The following is a 14,954-nucleotide window of genomic DNA, read 5'->3' on the forward strand; positions in this document are numbered from 1 at the left end:
CTAGCCTTAGCAATCAGACAACAACAACAACAACAACAACAACAAAGATAAAAGGCATCCAAATCAGCAAGGAAGAAGTCAAACTTTCACTATTTGCAGAGGACATAATAGATTCTATGTAGAAAACCCAAAAGACTCCACCAAAAAATTGCTTGAACTGATACAAATTCATCAGTCACAGGATATAAAATCAATGTACAGAAATCAGTTTCATTTCTATACACCAGTAACGAAGCAGAAAGCGAAATCAAAGACTAGATCTCATTAACAATTGCACCAAAAACCGTAAGATACCAAGGAATAAACCTGACCAAAAAGGTAAAAGTTCTATACTCTGAAAACTCTAGAACACTTCTGAAAGAACTTGAAGAGGACACAAAGAAATGGAAAAACCTTCCAGGCTCATGGATTAGGAGAGCAAACCTTGTTAACATGCCTATACGACTTAGAGCAATCTACACATTTAACGTGATCCCTATCAAAATACCACCAGCACACTTAGCAGCTAGAAGAAACAATTCTAAAATTTGTATGGAGCCATAAAAGACCCCAAATAGCCAAAGCAATCTTGAAAAAGAGAAAGCTGGAGACATCACGATTCTGGACTTGAAGCTATATTACAAAGCTGTAGTCATCAAGACAATATGGTGCCAGGGCAAAAATAGACACATAGATCAATAGAACAGAATAGAAAGCCTAGAAATGGATGCACAACTATGTGGTCAACTAATCTTCAACAAAACAGGAAAGAGTATCCAATGGAAAAAAGACCGTTTCTTCAACAAATGGTGTCGGGAAAACTGGACAGCAGCATGCAGAAGAATGAAGCTGGACTACTTTCTTACACCAGACACAAACATAAATTCAAAATGGATGAAAGATCTAAATGTGAGACAGGGAACCATCAAAATCCTAGAGGAAAACACAGGCAGCAACCTCTTTGACCTTGGCCGGAGCAACTTCTTACTAGACACGTCACCAGAGGCATGGAAACAAAAGCAAACATGAACTTTTAGGACTATATCAAGATAAAAAGCTTAAGCACAGGGGGACCTGAGTGGCTTAGTTGGTTGAGCATCCAACTCTTGGTTTTGGCTTGGGTCATGATCTCACAGTTTTCTGAGTTCAAGCCCCGTGCTGGGCTCTGTGCTGAAAGTGTGGAGCCTGCTTGAGATTCTCCCTCTGTCCCTCCCCCACTCGCAGTCTCTCTGTCTCTCTCAAAATAAGTAAACTTAAAAAAAAAGTTTCTGTACAGTAAAGGATACAATCAACAAAACTAAAAGGCAACCTATGGAATGGGAGAAGATATTTGCAAATGACATATTTGATAAAGGGTTACTATCCAAAATCTATAAAGAACTTATCAAACTCCACACCCCCAAAAACAATCCAGTGAAGAAATGGGCAGAAGACATGAATAGACACTTCCAGAGAAGACATCCAGATGGCCAACAGACATGTGAAAAGATGCTCAACATCACTCATCAGGGAAATACAAATCAAAATCACAATGAGGTCATAATGATATCACAATGAGATATCACCTCACGCCGGTCAGAATGGCTACATTAACAACACAAATGACAGGTATTCAGGAGGATGTGGACAAAGGGGAGCCCTCTTGGACTCTTGGTGGGGATGCAATCTGGTGCAGCCACTCGGGAAAACAGTATGGAAGTTCCTCAGAGTTAAAAATAGAACCACCCTACTACTCAGCAATTGCACTACTAGGTGTTTACCCAGAGGATACAAAAATACAGATTCAAAGGGGCACAGGCACCCTGATGTTTATTAGCAGCATTATTGACAATAGCCAAAGATGGAAAGAGCCCAAATGCCCGCCAGTAAGTAAATGGATAAAAAAGATGTGGTATATGTATACAATCAAATATTAGTCATCAGAGAATGAAATCTTGCCAGATACAACAACGTGGATGGAACCAGAGGGTATTATGCTAAATGAAATAAGTCCATCAGAGAAAGACAAATACCATATGATTTCACTCATATGTGGAATTTAAGAACCAAAACAGATGAACATAGGGGAAGGGGAAAAAAAGAGGGAAGCTACCGATAAGAGACTCTTAACGATAGAGAAGGAGGTGGGTGGGAGGTGAGCTGGATGGGTGATGGGCAGTAAGGGAAGGCACTTGTATTGAGCACTGGTTGCTATATGTAAGTGATGAATCACTGAATTCTACTCTTGAAACCAGTGTTATCCTATGCGTTAACTAACTAGAATTTAATAAAAATTGAAAAAAAATGTCAGCATATATATACAAAAATTTTTTTTCTTTCCCTCCATACCAATTTTAAAGATAACCAGAAGCAGTTGCTTTTATTTGGGAGGGCCAACGGTATATTTTCGTCATCTTGCTGTAAGGCCATGACCTTCCTGCCCCCGGTCATTGGATAGACCACAGAAATCTTGCTTGTCATGACGTTTCATAAGACCTCACACTTATCAACTATACTGATGAGATTGTACAAATTGGGTCTGTTGGACAGAAAGTGGCAATTACGGTAGGCGTTTATCAAGACACAAATGAGAGGGTAAGTTCAAACACTCTATCAGTCAGAGTCTAATTAGAAGAAGCATCACACTGGGGTGCCTGGGTGGCTTAGTCGGTTAAGCGTCTGACTCTTTGATGTTGGCTCAGGTCGTGTGACCTTACGGTCCTGAGATCGAGCCCCACATTGGGCTCTGAGCATGGAGTCTGCTTGTGATTCTCTCTCTCCCCCTCTTTTTCTGCCCCTCCCCTGCTTGCGCTCGCGCTTTCAAAATAAATAAGCATTAAAAAAAAGTGTCATGCAGTAATTTGAATAGGGAATTTAATATAAAGTATTACCACCTTTAATGAACTGGAGCCATGAGAGATTGGTAGCAATTAGTGAAGATCATGGTGAAGAATCTAGGACTAGCAGATGAAAGGACCTGACACTCTCCCCAGGGCTAAGATGGGGTGGTGTGGAAAGACCAACATTCTGGGGGAACTTTTAGTGTTCCCGAGCCACGGAAGTGTATATGCTGTAAGAATAGGGGGCTTGCTTTCATTTCCCAGAGACATTCTACTTTTTATGTACAATGAGGATTAGATGTGCAGCCATTTGTTTCTTCAATGGTGGAGCTAATTGCTTCGGTATGATAAAGCTGCTCTTCTCTTCGCTAAAGCCAAGGGTTACAGTTTTTGTTTAGGCACCTGAGTTAGAGTATTGTCTCCCTGCTTGTTTCCATTTCTGAAGGGGTGGAGCCGGGAGCCCTGAAGAAATTTCTAGGTTGTCAGAGTCGTAGACACTGGGTTTATCTTCCTCCTGGAGAGATTTCCGTAACAGAGGATTAAAGAGTCTTTGCATCTGTCTCCAAGGAGACTCTCAGGGCAGAAAGAATAGTCTTCCCCACCCCCACCCCGGGTACAAATGGAGGACACTCCTGTTTCTTCACCTCTTGAATCCAGAGTAAGTGTGCCACTTATGTAGGATATATTTTTCGTGTGGTTCTTATCACATCACTCTGCAGGACTGCAGACGTGGGGAGACAAATGCTCCCGTGTCACTCTGACTATTGATTGTGCAGTGAGCATAATAAGAAATCTGTGATTCAGAAACCTCGTGTGCATTTAGGAAAATTTAATAAAGATGAATATTAAAAACCCAGCAAGCACCCAGGGAAGAAGCAACCCTTCCTGCATGAAGGTTAGGGCCCAGAACTTATTGGAGAGGTGCCTAGCATTGACTTTGACTCACTTTGGAATTAGCCCCCAGATTGCCCTCTGGGGTGCTGGGGGAAAGCTCTTCCAAGGATGGGGCGTTGCCGGAAGCAGTCCATCATGGAAAAGAGGCGGGCTGAGGGAAACTGCCGATCTCTGGGTGCTGTTGATGTGCCGTTACAGGAGCCGGGTACTGGAGAAGCCACCCGTGTTGCAAGAATGTGGTGCTGGAGAAGCCACCCAGGGTGAAGAAACTTGCCAGGTGGAGCCCAGTGGAACCAGGGAGGGAACTCCCTTCCTCCTGCAGTAGGTCTACAGCACCCCGTCCCGACCAAGCTTAACGTGCCAGTTGTCAAGGGCCCGGCTCAGTTTCCACAGAGCAAGCAATGAAGGGAAATTTGAAATTCAAGGGCAATACATTCATAAATGGCACACAAAGATGTAAAGTCAATTGCATGCTGCGGCGTGCAGTCAGGAGGGAAGCACTGCTTGCTACTTGATTAATCCTTGCAGCGTAAAAAAGTATAAAGCAGAAGAAGACACGAATCTCTTTTCAGGTTTTGGACAATGGGCAGCACAAGACTGATTCTGGAGGGAAGATAAATACAAAAGTTAAGCCCCGCGGTCGCCCTGGCCTTTGGCCGAAAGGTACTTTGCGAGAGATGGCAGAGGGGAGTGGCGAATAAGCAGAAGACCGGGTCTTCCTGAGCTGAGATAAATATTGAAATTGAGAGCGGGCAGTGTGGTTGAGAATTGTGGGGCAGGGTGTGGGAGAAGAGGAAGCTGCACAAAACGGGAGCCCTAGAAAGGTGCACGAAGCACCTCGGTGCTTCGCGTATGTAGGGTCAGGCTCTGTAGGGCTGGCTGTGGGGAAATGAAGTTTGCCCTTGACCGTGAGACATCGGTGTCTGCCCGAGTAGGGAAGCTTAGCACTCTGGGCCCTCAGCTGAGAGTCCAGTAGGATTATATCTCAGGAATAGGGCTACTCTAACCCTAAAGTGAAGGCTAAGGACACCTGCCCGTCAGAGCTGAATAGGGTCCACAGGTAACCTATTTATATAACAGAACAAAATTCAGTGCTCTTTAAAGGTAAACAAGAAAAAATGTAGCATTCTACCCATAAAATTCAAAATCTCTGGCCTTCACTAAAACAATACTAGATACCTGAAGTGGAAACATGTCACTTGTAGTCAGAAAAAAAATCAAAAGGTATGAAAAATAGGCTGGAATGAGCAGACAAGGATGTTGAAGCAATCGCAAATACTGTGGGTACGTCCAAGGATTCAAAGAACATATGGAAGAAACGAGAGGAATGGAGGGGTGAAAAGAACGAAATGTACCTTCTAGATGTAAAAGAGATACATTATCTCCAATGAATTTCACCAGTAAGGTTAATAGATGGGGAACCATGGAAGCAAAGATCCCTGACCGTGAAGAAAAAGCAATAGAAATTACCTAAGAGAGAGCTACAAACGGAAGAATGGAAACAGGGCTCCAGTAACCTGTGGGAAAAGTGCAGCACCCCAGTGTAAACACCGTTAGAATCCCAGAAGGAGGGGCGCCTGGTGGCTCAGTTGGTTAAATGTCCTACTCATGATCTCTGCTCAGGTCACGATCTCACGGTTGTTGGGTCTGAGCCCCGGGTCCGGCTCTGCCTCACAGCATGGAGCCTGCTTGTGATTCTCTGCTCCTCCCCTGCTTGCATTCGTTCTCCCTCTCCCTCTCTCTCTCCCCCACCCCAAAACATTAAACAAAAAATCCCAGAAGGAAAGAATAAACAAGAGCACAGTAAAGGTATTTGGAAAAATAACAATATCACTTCTAAATTTAAAAGTGAAAATTATGAACCCACGTAACAAGAAGTTCTGGCAAATAGGAGTAAGGAATACACTTACACCCCACCCGCCCCAGAGCACATCCAGATCGCATCACTGAAACCGGTGATGAAGAAAACATTAGAAGACAGAAAAAGAGAAGTTATATACATGAGAATGTAGGAAAAAAAGAAAACCCTCAGATTTCTCATCAAAAGCAATGCGAGTCAGAAGACAATGGAACAAGATGTTTGAAGTGCTAAATGACAAAGTCTGTAAGCTTGATTTTATGTTCGGAGAAAATAGGACCAAAAAAGGGGGCTGGATAATTTTTCAGACAAACCAAAGTTAGGAATTTATTACCAACGGACCTGCCCCACAAGCAACGTTGAATTCCTTAGACAGAAGGGAAATTGTCCCAAATGGAAATGGGGAGGTATACAAAAAGTGAAGAAAAGTGTTTCCACCCCAACAAAGTGAAAACAAAGTAGAGTTAATAAGTCAATATTGCCAATAAGATGGAATCCTAAAACATACTTGATTAACTCAAAGAAGTCAGCATAAGGGGGAAAAGTGGGAGGAGGAGGAGATGGGTCAAATATAACAAATCATAAAACGGTAGTCCAACTGTATCGACAGTTACATCAAGTCTGATTGATGCGGGAACACTCCCAGTTACAGTGGAGAGTTCGTCAGGAGAAAAAAGACTTAGCTATGTGCTTTCTATGTGAAGTACACTTCAAATACAAAGAAAGGTTAAAATGATGCAATATCACATACCATCCAAACACTAGGCATCAGCTCTGATATTCACCACCAGACACAGGAGGGATATTTCACAATAATGGGACACTCCGTCAGGAAGATGTAATAGTCTTTTTTTTAAAATTTTTTTTTTAACGTTTATTTTTGAGACAGAGACAGAGCATGAATGGGGGAGGGTCAGAGAGAGGGAGACACAGAATCTGAAACAGGCTCCGGGCTCTGAGCTGTCAGCACAGAGCCCGATGCGGGGCTCGAACTCACGGACCGCGAGATCATGACCTGAGCCAAAGTTGGCTGCTCAACCGACTGAGCCACCCAGGCGCCCCAGGAAGATGTAACAGTCTTACATGTGTACATTTCTAATAGAGCTTCGAAACCCATGATAGAAAAACTGACAGCACCGACAATAGAATAGATCCACAATTATCCTTGGAGATTTCAACAGTTCTCCCTCAATAACCATTAACGAGTAGGCACAAAATCAGTACAAAAATAAAAAAATAAAAAAATATGTATATAATGTATATATGTGTGTATATGTATATAATGTATATGTGTATATATGTATGTAATGTATATATGAGACTAGTTTCAACCAATTTGACCTAATTGCTGCTTATAGAACACTTTATCTGAGAACAGAATACATGTTCAAGTTCATGAAAATTCACCAAGACGGAACATTTTCTGGGCTTTAAAACAAGTCTTATATCTAAAAGAATTAAAATCGTAGTTTCTTCTATGACCATAATGGAATTACATTAGACATAAACACCAGAAATGCGTATGAAAACATATATAAAATGTAGATCACAGAATCCACAAAGCAAACACCACCACGCTTTGGAATATTTCGTAGGTCAGAGAAGAAGTCCCAGGGACAACTGGGGCATATTTTGAATTGCATGATGATGAAAACGCAAGATCTAAAACCTTGTGCGATAGAGCTAAAGCAGTTCTTAGAATTTTATAGCTTGAATGCTTATGTTGGTAAGGAAAAGTCCAAATTCAGTGACCTAAACTTCCACTTTAAGAAGATAAAAAGGAAATTAAAGCCAAATTGAATAAAAGAAAATAAGACAAAATAGGAAACCAAATCAACAAAACCCAAAGCTTTAAAAAAATTGATGAGCTTCTAGTCAGACGAAGCAAGAAAGAAAGGATAAAGCGGGAACATCACTACAGACTGGATAAATAAGATTAAGGAAGGAGTGTTATGAGAAACTGTGTCAACCAATTTAATCACTTACATGAAGTTGATAAAAAAAAAAAAAACAACCTTAGGATGTCAGATGATCAAATTTGGCCCAAGGGGGGAAAAAATGGAATATCTGAATGGCTCATTATATCTATTAACATTAGATTTTCCCCACAAAGAATACTACAGGGCTCTCAGTGGCATCGTTGGCAAATTCTATCAAGCAGTTAAGAAATAACTTGAACAAATTATTCACAAACTTCTAGCTTAGAGAGGAGATGAATATTTTCCACTCTGAGACCAGCTTTATTCAAATCCAAAATCAGACGAAGTCTTTCTGCATAACCCACGAAAGAGAAAAGGAAAGAAAACGAACCCTTGTAAACATACGTACAAAACTCATTAAGAAAAGGCTAGGAATGAAAATACACAAAATGGATCCTTCACAATGAAATTCACCATATCTATATGCCATATGTTTAATAAAGGAGAAAAGCCCTGTGATTAACTCGATTGACTCAGAAAAAGGACATTTAGCCCCTGCTCACACACACACAAAAAAAACAAAACAAAAAAACAACTTGGCAACAGATCATAAAAGGGAGTTTTTTTCAACTGACAGGTATCACTGTAATTAATGGCGAAACACTGAATGTTTTGTCTCTCAAAACAAGGAGAAGGCAAAGCACCTTCTTTGGTCACCTCTATCCAACATTGTCCTGCAACAAGGAAGAGACATTAAGGGCACTGAGATGGTAAAGGAATACACATAACTTGTATTTATTCAGGTATGATCTGCTTTGTGTGTGGACTAAAGTCTAAGAAATCAATAGAAAATGTACTAGAATTCAAAGTAAGTGCAGCCAGTTTTCAGGATGCGAGACCATTATGCACAAACTTCTCGTACTCGGACATTAGCAAGCAATTAGAAATGGAAATAATTTATAATGGAGTTTTATCCAAATAATATAATAACTTCTACAAGTATGTAAAGACCTCTGCACAAAAAACTATAAAATATTGCTGAAAGGAAGTGAAGGCCTAAATAGGATACGTGCAATGCATACGGAGTGGAAAATAATTGTTGTCAGTTCTCCCTAAGTTAGTGTATAAATTTAAATAATCTCCACCAAAATTCCAGCAGGCTTTTAAAAATAGAAATTGACAAGTCAATTTAAAATTTATATGTAAATGCAAAAGACTTAGAACTAGCAAAACAGTATTTTAAAAGGAGACTATCAAGGCTTACCATAAATCTACATTAATCTAGTTACCACAGCTACAGGATAATAACATACATGTAAATCAGAGTGGGGATTGCAGGAATAGATCCTATGCACACACAGGAAAATATTTTTCAACAACAAGGCTACTGTTTTTTTAGTCTAAAAATACTTCCAAACGTTTTTGAGTTATTTGTCTTTATGGTTGAGTTGTGAGAGTTCTCCATATATTCTGGATACTAGACCTTTACGTGATTTGGAAATACTTTGTCCTTTCTGGGGGTTGTATTTTCTTTACTAAGACTTTATTTTTAGAATGGTTTTAGGTGTGCAGCAAAATTGAGGAGAAGGTGACCAAAATTTCCCATATATCCCCTGCCCCTACACATGGCCTCCCCCATTACCAACCTCTCTCAATAGAATGTACACTTTTACAGTCGATGAACCTATATTGACCACCTGGGCCTGTGCTTTCTGTTTAGGTTATCAGTGATTGATTCAATTACTTTTTTATTTTTTATGTTTTGTTTAAATCCAAGTTAGCTAACATATAGTGTAATGGTTATGGGAGTCGAATTTAGTGATTCATCACTTATATATAACGCCCAGTGCTCATCCCAACAAGTGCCCTCCTTAATGCCCATCACCCATCTAGCCCATCCCCCCCTCCACCTGCCCTCCAACAACCCTGTTTGTTCTCTGTATGGAAGAGTCTCTCATGGTTTGCCTCCCTCTCTGTTTTTATCTTATTTTTCTTTCCCTCCCCCATGTTCCTCTATTTTGTTTCTTAAATTCCCCATATGAGTGAAATCGTAGATTTGTCTTTCTCTGACTTATTTCATTTAGCATAATACATTCTAGCTCCATCCACGTTGTTGCAAATGGCACGATTTCATTCTTTTTGATCACCAAGTAACAGATTTGATTACTTTTCTATTCAGCTTGTCTATTTCATCTTGTGTGAATTTTGGCAGCTGTGTTTTTCAAGAAATTGGTCTCTTTCATGAATTCAGTTCACAATGAATTGTGAATTTGTTGCCCAAAAGGTATATAGGTTTATTTTTGGACCCTCAATTCTACTCCATTGATCTATGCGCGTGCCTTTATTCCAGTAGTACACAGTCCTAGTTATTCTAGTTTTATAGTAAGTTATTGAAATTGGGAAGTGTGTGTGTGTGTGTGTGTGTGTATGTATGTGTGTGTAATGGAATATTAGCCATCCAAAAGAATGAAATCTTGCCATTTGCAATGATGTGGATAGAGCTAGAGTGTATTATGCTAAGAGAAGTAAGTTCATCAGAGAAAGACAAATACCATATGATTTCACTCATATGTGGAATTTAAGAACCAAAACAGATGAACATAGGGGGTGGGGGGAAATAAGAGAGAGAAACCACAAGAGACTCTTAATGATAGAGAACAAACTGAGGGTTGATGGAGGGAGGTGGGTAGGAGACAGGCTAGATGGGTGATGGGGTCCTAAGGAGGGCGCATGTTGTGGTGAGTCCTGGGTGTTGTATGTAAGTGACGAGTCACTGAATTCTCCTGAAACTGATATTGCAATGTATATTAACTACCTAAAATTTAAATAAAAAAAAATAAAACCACATTGTCAACATGGGTAAAAAAGCAGGACCTGTTACGTGTTTACATACAATGCATATTAAATATAATGGCCATGTTAAAAGTCAACTAAGGGAAAAGACACGCCATACAAACACTAGGCATGATGGGCCTCAGAGGAAAAATGCTATCAGGATAAGTAATATTACCATCAATAAACAGGGACCATTCAAAATGATAAAAGGGTCAATTTCTCAAGAAGACCTAAGTCTTAAACGTCTATGCATTAAATATCGGTGTTCAAAACGAAACAAACTGATAGAACTGAAAGAAAAAAATCGATGAATCTGCTTGGTTGGAGTCTCAATAATTGATGTAACAGACATAATATCAGTACACACTTGGAAAGATCTAGAAGAATATAGATGAAAAATGTACTGAAGAATAAAGACCTACAATTTCTAAAAAAAAATTTTTTTTTCAACGTTTATTTATTTTTGGGACAGAGAGAGACAGAGCATGAACGGGGGAGGGGCAGAGAGAGAGGGAGACACAGAATCGGAAACAGGCTCCAGGCTCTGAGCCATCAGCCCAGAGCCCGACGCGGGGCTCGAACTCACGGACCGCAAGATCGTGACCTGGCTGAAGTCGGACGCTTAACCGACTGCGCCACCCAGGCGCCCCAAGACCTACAATTTCAACCAATTTGACCTAATTTCTCTTCATTGAGCATTTGTTTTAAAACAATACACATTCTTTTTGGGTGTTCATAGGACGTTCACCGGGACAGATCATTTGCTCGGATTTAGAACAAGTATGACTACATTTTAAAAGGAGTAAAATGACACAGAGTATCCTCTAATGCCGTAATGAAATTAAATCAGAAATTTCTAACAAACATATGCGGAAGATACCTGAATATTTGGAAGTTTTAAGCACCACACTCCTAAATAATCGATAAGTTAATGGAGAAATCACAAGAAAAATTGAGACACATTTTGAATTGAATGCAAATGAGAGCAAACCCCATAACGTTTGTGTGCGATGCAGCTAAAGCCGTCTTTTGGGAGAAATCATAGCATTAAATTTTCATATAAGGTTAGAAGAATGGCCTAAAGTCTGATCTATCCCTCTTAAAAGCTAAAGGACCATTAAACCCAATGTAAGTGGCTCCAACCAAGTTGTTCTGTGCATCAGTAGCTGCTTCTTTTGTATTGCTGAGTAGTAGTCCATGACGTGGATGTGTTTTTTTTTTCGTTGCCTATTTTCAATTGAGTTGTTTCTGTTACTGTTGGATTTTGAGTTTTAACATTTCTTAGGAATCCACTGCCATTATCTTCCAAGTCTTCACCAAAATTAGATTGTCGTGGCACTAGTGGATGGAACTCTGATGTGGTAGAAAGAGGGAGAAGCGACGGTCTCTAAGAACCATGGCAAACGAAGTCCTATGATTACCATCGTGACTCTCGGTTTAATTTTTAAACGTCAAAGTTTTTATTAGAAAAGAAGCAGAATGTGGCTGCACTTGGGAAATGGGTTTGCCCAGAAATTTATTGAGTGTCTACTATATGCATATTTGTACTAGGTGCCCATAAGTCTTTATTGGCTTATGACTAGCAAAACTTTAAGCTCGAACTGAAATTTCTTAAAAGTTTAAGGTGATAGGGAATACTACTTGCAGAACTAGCAACTTGAGTGCATTTTTTCTCCGACATGCTGACTCCACAGTCTCATTTATGGACCATCAGCAGTTTCCACGTCTTCCTCAAACTATACATTGTGAAGCAGAAATTATTTGCAGGGCTGTCTGTTCTTAGGTCTGGGTTTGGAGCAGCAGTAGGGATACGTTTTCTCCAAAGAAGACGAGGCCAGAGAGGGAGGGCTTAAAGTATGGGGGTTGGTGTTCCTTAGTGGAAAGACCCATTAAATCTTGCCTGTAAAGTAGCTTGATGCAATCTGAGTGTGAGGGTGCTGAGTGAGGTTGGGAGCTTGAACAGGAGAGACGGGGAGATCCCTCTGTGGATGGTGCTGTGGGGGCTGGTATGCAAGCAAGAAATGAACCAAAGTATGACGTCCCACACACCAAGGACAGGGCTGTCCCAGTCTCTCCCCTGGGACCAGTGACCTGGGAACAAGAGATGTTAGCCATTTCTTTTTTTTCTCTTTTCTTTTTTAAATTTTGTTAACGTTTATTTATTTTTGAGAGAGAGAGAGAGAGCGAGCATGAATAGGGGAGGAGCAGAGAGAGAGGGAGGCACAGAATCCGAAGTAGGCTCCAGGCTCCGAGCTGTCAGCACAGAGCCCAACACGGGGCTCGAACCCATGAACCATGAGATTATGACCTGAGCCAAAGTGAGACACTCAACTGCCTGAGCCACCCAGGTGCCCCTGGACGTTAGCCATTTCTACTCTGAGTGTCCAGTGTATCCCAAGTCCTCAGCACTGCAGTTTATCTGTGGATGAAGCAGAATTCACAGCCAGTGATGCCCAATGAGCTTGGCAAAGAGCAAAAAGGCCCTGAATCCAATGTTTTAACTCTTAGAAAAAGAGGGAGAGGTTCTTGCATGTGTGTAAAGACTAATGAGATGGGACTGAGGGCAATGAAGGGCATGACAGGAGCTTTAAAAGGGACCTTTTTAACTTAGGGTGACAGGGGAACTGTAAGCTTCTGGAATTGTATGTTTCTTTGTGTCTACCTCTCCCTAGCAATGCTTAGATATGCAGTGGGTACTCAGCACCCGGAAGGAAGGCAGGCAGGGAGGGAGGGAGAGAGGAAGGCAGGAAGGAAGAAAGGAAAGGAGGGAGGGAGGGAGGAGGGAAGGGAGGGAGGAAGGAGGAGGACATTGTCCTGGGGAATGACTGTTCTAAGCAGGATAAGAGAAGTAAACATCCATGCTCTAGAAGTCTGGTCCACAGACCAGAGTTCAAGGAAGAATTTCCCATGGCTAAAGAGAACCTGGCAGTGACCATAGAAGGTTGGACAGAGCTTTCCTTTGAGAGTCAAACGAGGACCTCCAGGCTCGGGCTCCTGGGACACTGAGCAGTTAGCTGTATCCATCCCTCCTCTATTGTGGCAATTCCTGGACTTAAATGCTTTCAGTTGATTCTGAGTCCTCTCGTTACTGAGATCTGGGCCACAGAGGTTGGAATGCATGTGGTAACTGGTCTTTAATTATTAACTACCATTGATTTCTCGGCCAAGGGTCATTCCTCTCCTCCCTTTCTGAGGTTCAGACTTTCGGCACCCGTGTGCAGAAATGAAAAGTCATTCACTGATTGGTAATTCTGCAGCCCCTCTCCCTCCCATTCCGTGTATGTAAACCCTGGAAGGCCTGAACGCTGGGACCGAAGCTCCTACGGGCTGGTGAGAAACTTCACACTTTGTGTTGTGCTGTGTGTGTGCACGCTGCTGTTGGCCATAGGCTTTGCTGAGTCAGGAGAGGCAGTGGGGTGGGCAGGAGGACACTCAGTAAAAGGAGGGAAAGGTGATTGCTGAAAAAAAAAAAAGTTCCATCTGGTCTTTTCCTGCCTGATAAGTTCTTGGGTAAATATTTTTCTGCTTTTTCATGGACAACCGTGAGCAGAGGTTTTTGCCCTCTAGAGAAGCTACTACTTGCCACGTGAGCTTGGTTGTATAGCTGGAGAAGCTTCTGCAGAATTGTATTCTTTGCTGTGGAGCCTTCATGGACTCCTCCCTTAATGGCAGCCCCCTTTTCTCTAGTACTTAGAGCGAGGACAGTGAATTGGTTCTCACTAGGCCTGTGATTGGAGCATACAATTTATAGAATGGGGCTACAGTATGGCCTCCAAAGTCAGCAGAGACTCAACCACTCAGTGCTCACAAGTGCTGGCGTTGAGGGCCCTCCTGGGGCATCGGTGGGCTCTGGGTTGGTGGGAAGGCCTTGGTGAGGAAGGGTCTGTGGCAGAGACACTTAGGAAGGGCTCATCCCAAGACTGTCCTGGGACAGGAGTAGGATTCCTATGAGAATGGGTTCTAGAACGGCTGTTCTGGGTGGAAGTGATTAGATTTGACTCTCTGAGATTCTGTATCTGTTGCATGTGAGAGCTACTTTTCCAGTCCTGATATTTGAGGGCAGTAGAAAAGAGTCTATCTTTGAACTAAGGGTCACGTATTTTGTGTCACAGAGCCCCACGCACAAACTGGGAAACAGCTATGAGTGGCATTTGAATGGCATTGTTGCTAGGATCTCGTCCTTATGTTTCTAATATGACTTTCGCATTGCTTGTGTTTTCAGTTGCCCATTGAACTGTTAATTTCCTAAATGCCTTGTTGAGATTATGAAATGCTTTTTTTTCTAAACAGAGGGCTTTCATGTATAGTTATTAAGCTCTTCCTTAAACAGATATTTATTGCCCCAAGCAAAAGAGAATTGAGGAGTAAACCGGCATATATTTGGAACAGCCAGAATGATGTCACATAACCTGTGCTCTACAGTAGGTTTTCAGTATTCTCACGTGATTCCAGGTTGCTAAATTTCATCAGGATTGGGTGCTAAATTTCATGAATGGCTTTGTCTGAGTCCACTGAGATGATAGTTTTCCTTCTCCTTTCTACAACTGTGAAATAAATTGATTTTGATGTGTCAACCCCATCTTGCATTCCTGGAATAAATCCAACATGATTTTGAGATTACCAGTCTTAAATATTGCTGCTGTCCCTTTC

The 14,954-nt window shown here is 41.5% G+C and overlaps 1 pseudogene; it reads left to right on the forward strand.

Annotated features, from left to right (window-relative positions):
* The first annotated feature begins 13,836 nt into the window (after nt 1-13,836).
* LOC124521637 (serum amyloid P-component-like) lies at nt 13,837-14,268 on the forward strand (annotated as a pseudogene).
* Nucleotides 14,269-14,954: the final 686 nt, after the last annotated feature.

Source organism: Lynx rufus, unplaced genomic scaffold (assembly GCF_022079265.1).
Source record: "Lynx rufus isolate CCGP_SWC_20201006 ecotype Redwood Valley unplaced genomic scaffold, mLynRuf1.p SCAF_31, whole genome shotgun sequence".
NCBI classification, from domain to species: domain Eukaryota; kingdom Metazoa; phylum Chordata; class Mammalia; order Carnivora; family Felidae; genus Lynx; species Lynx rufus.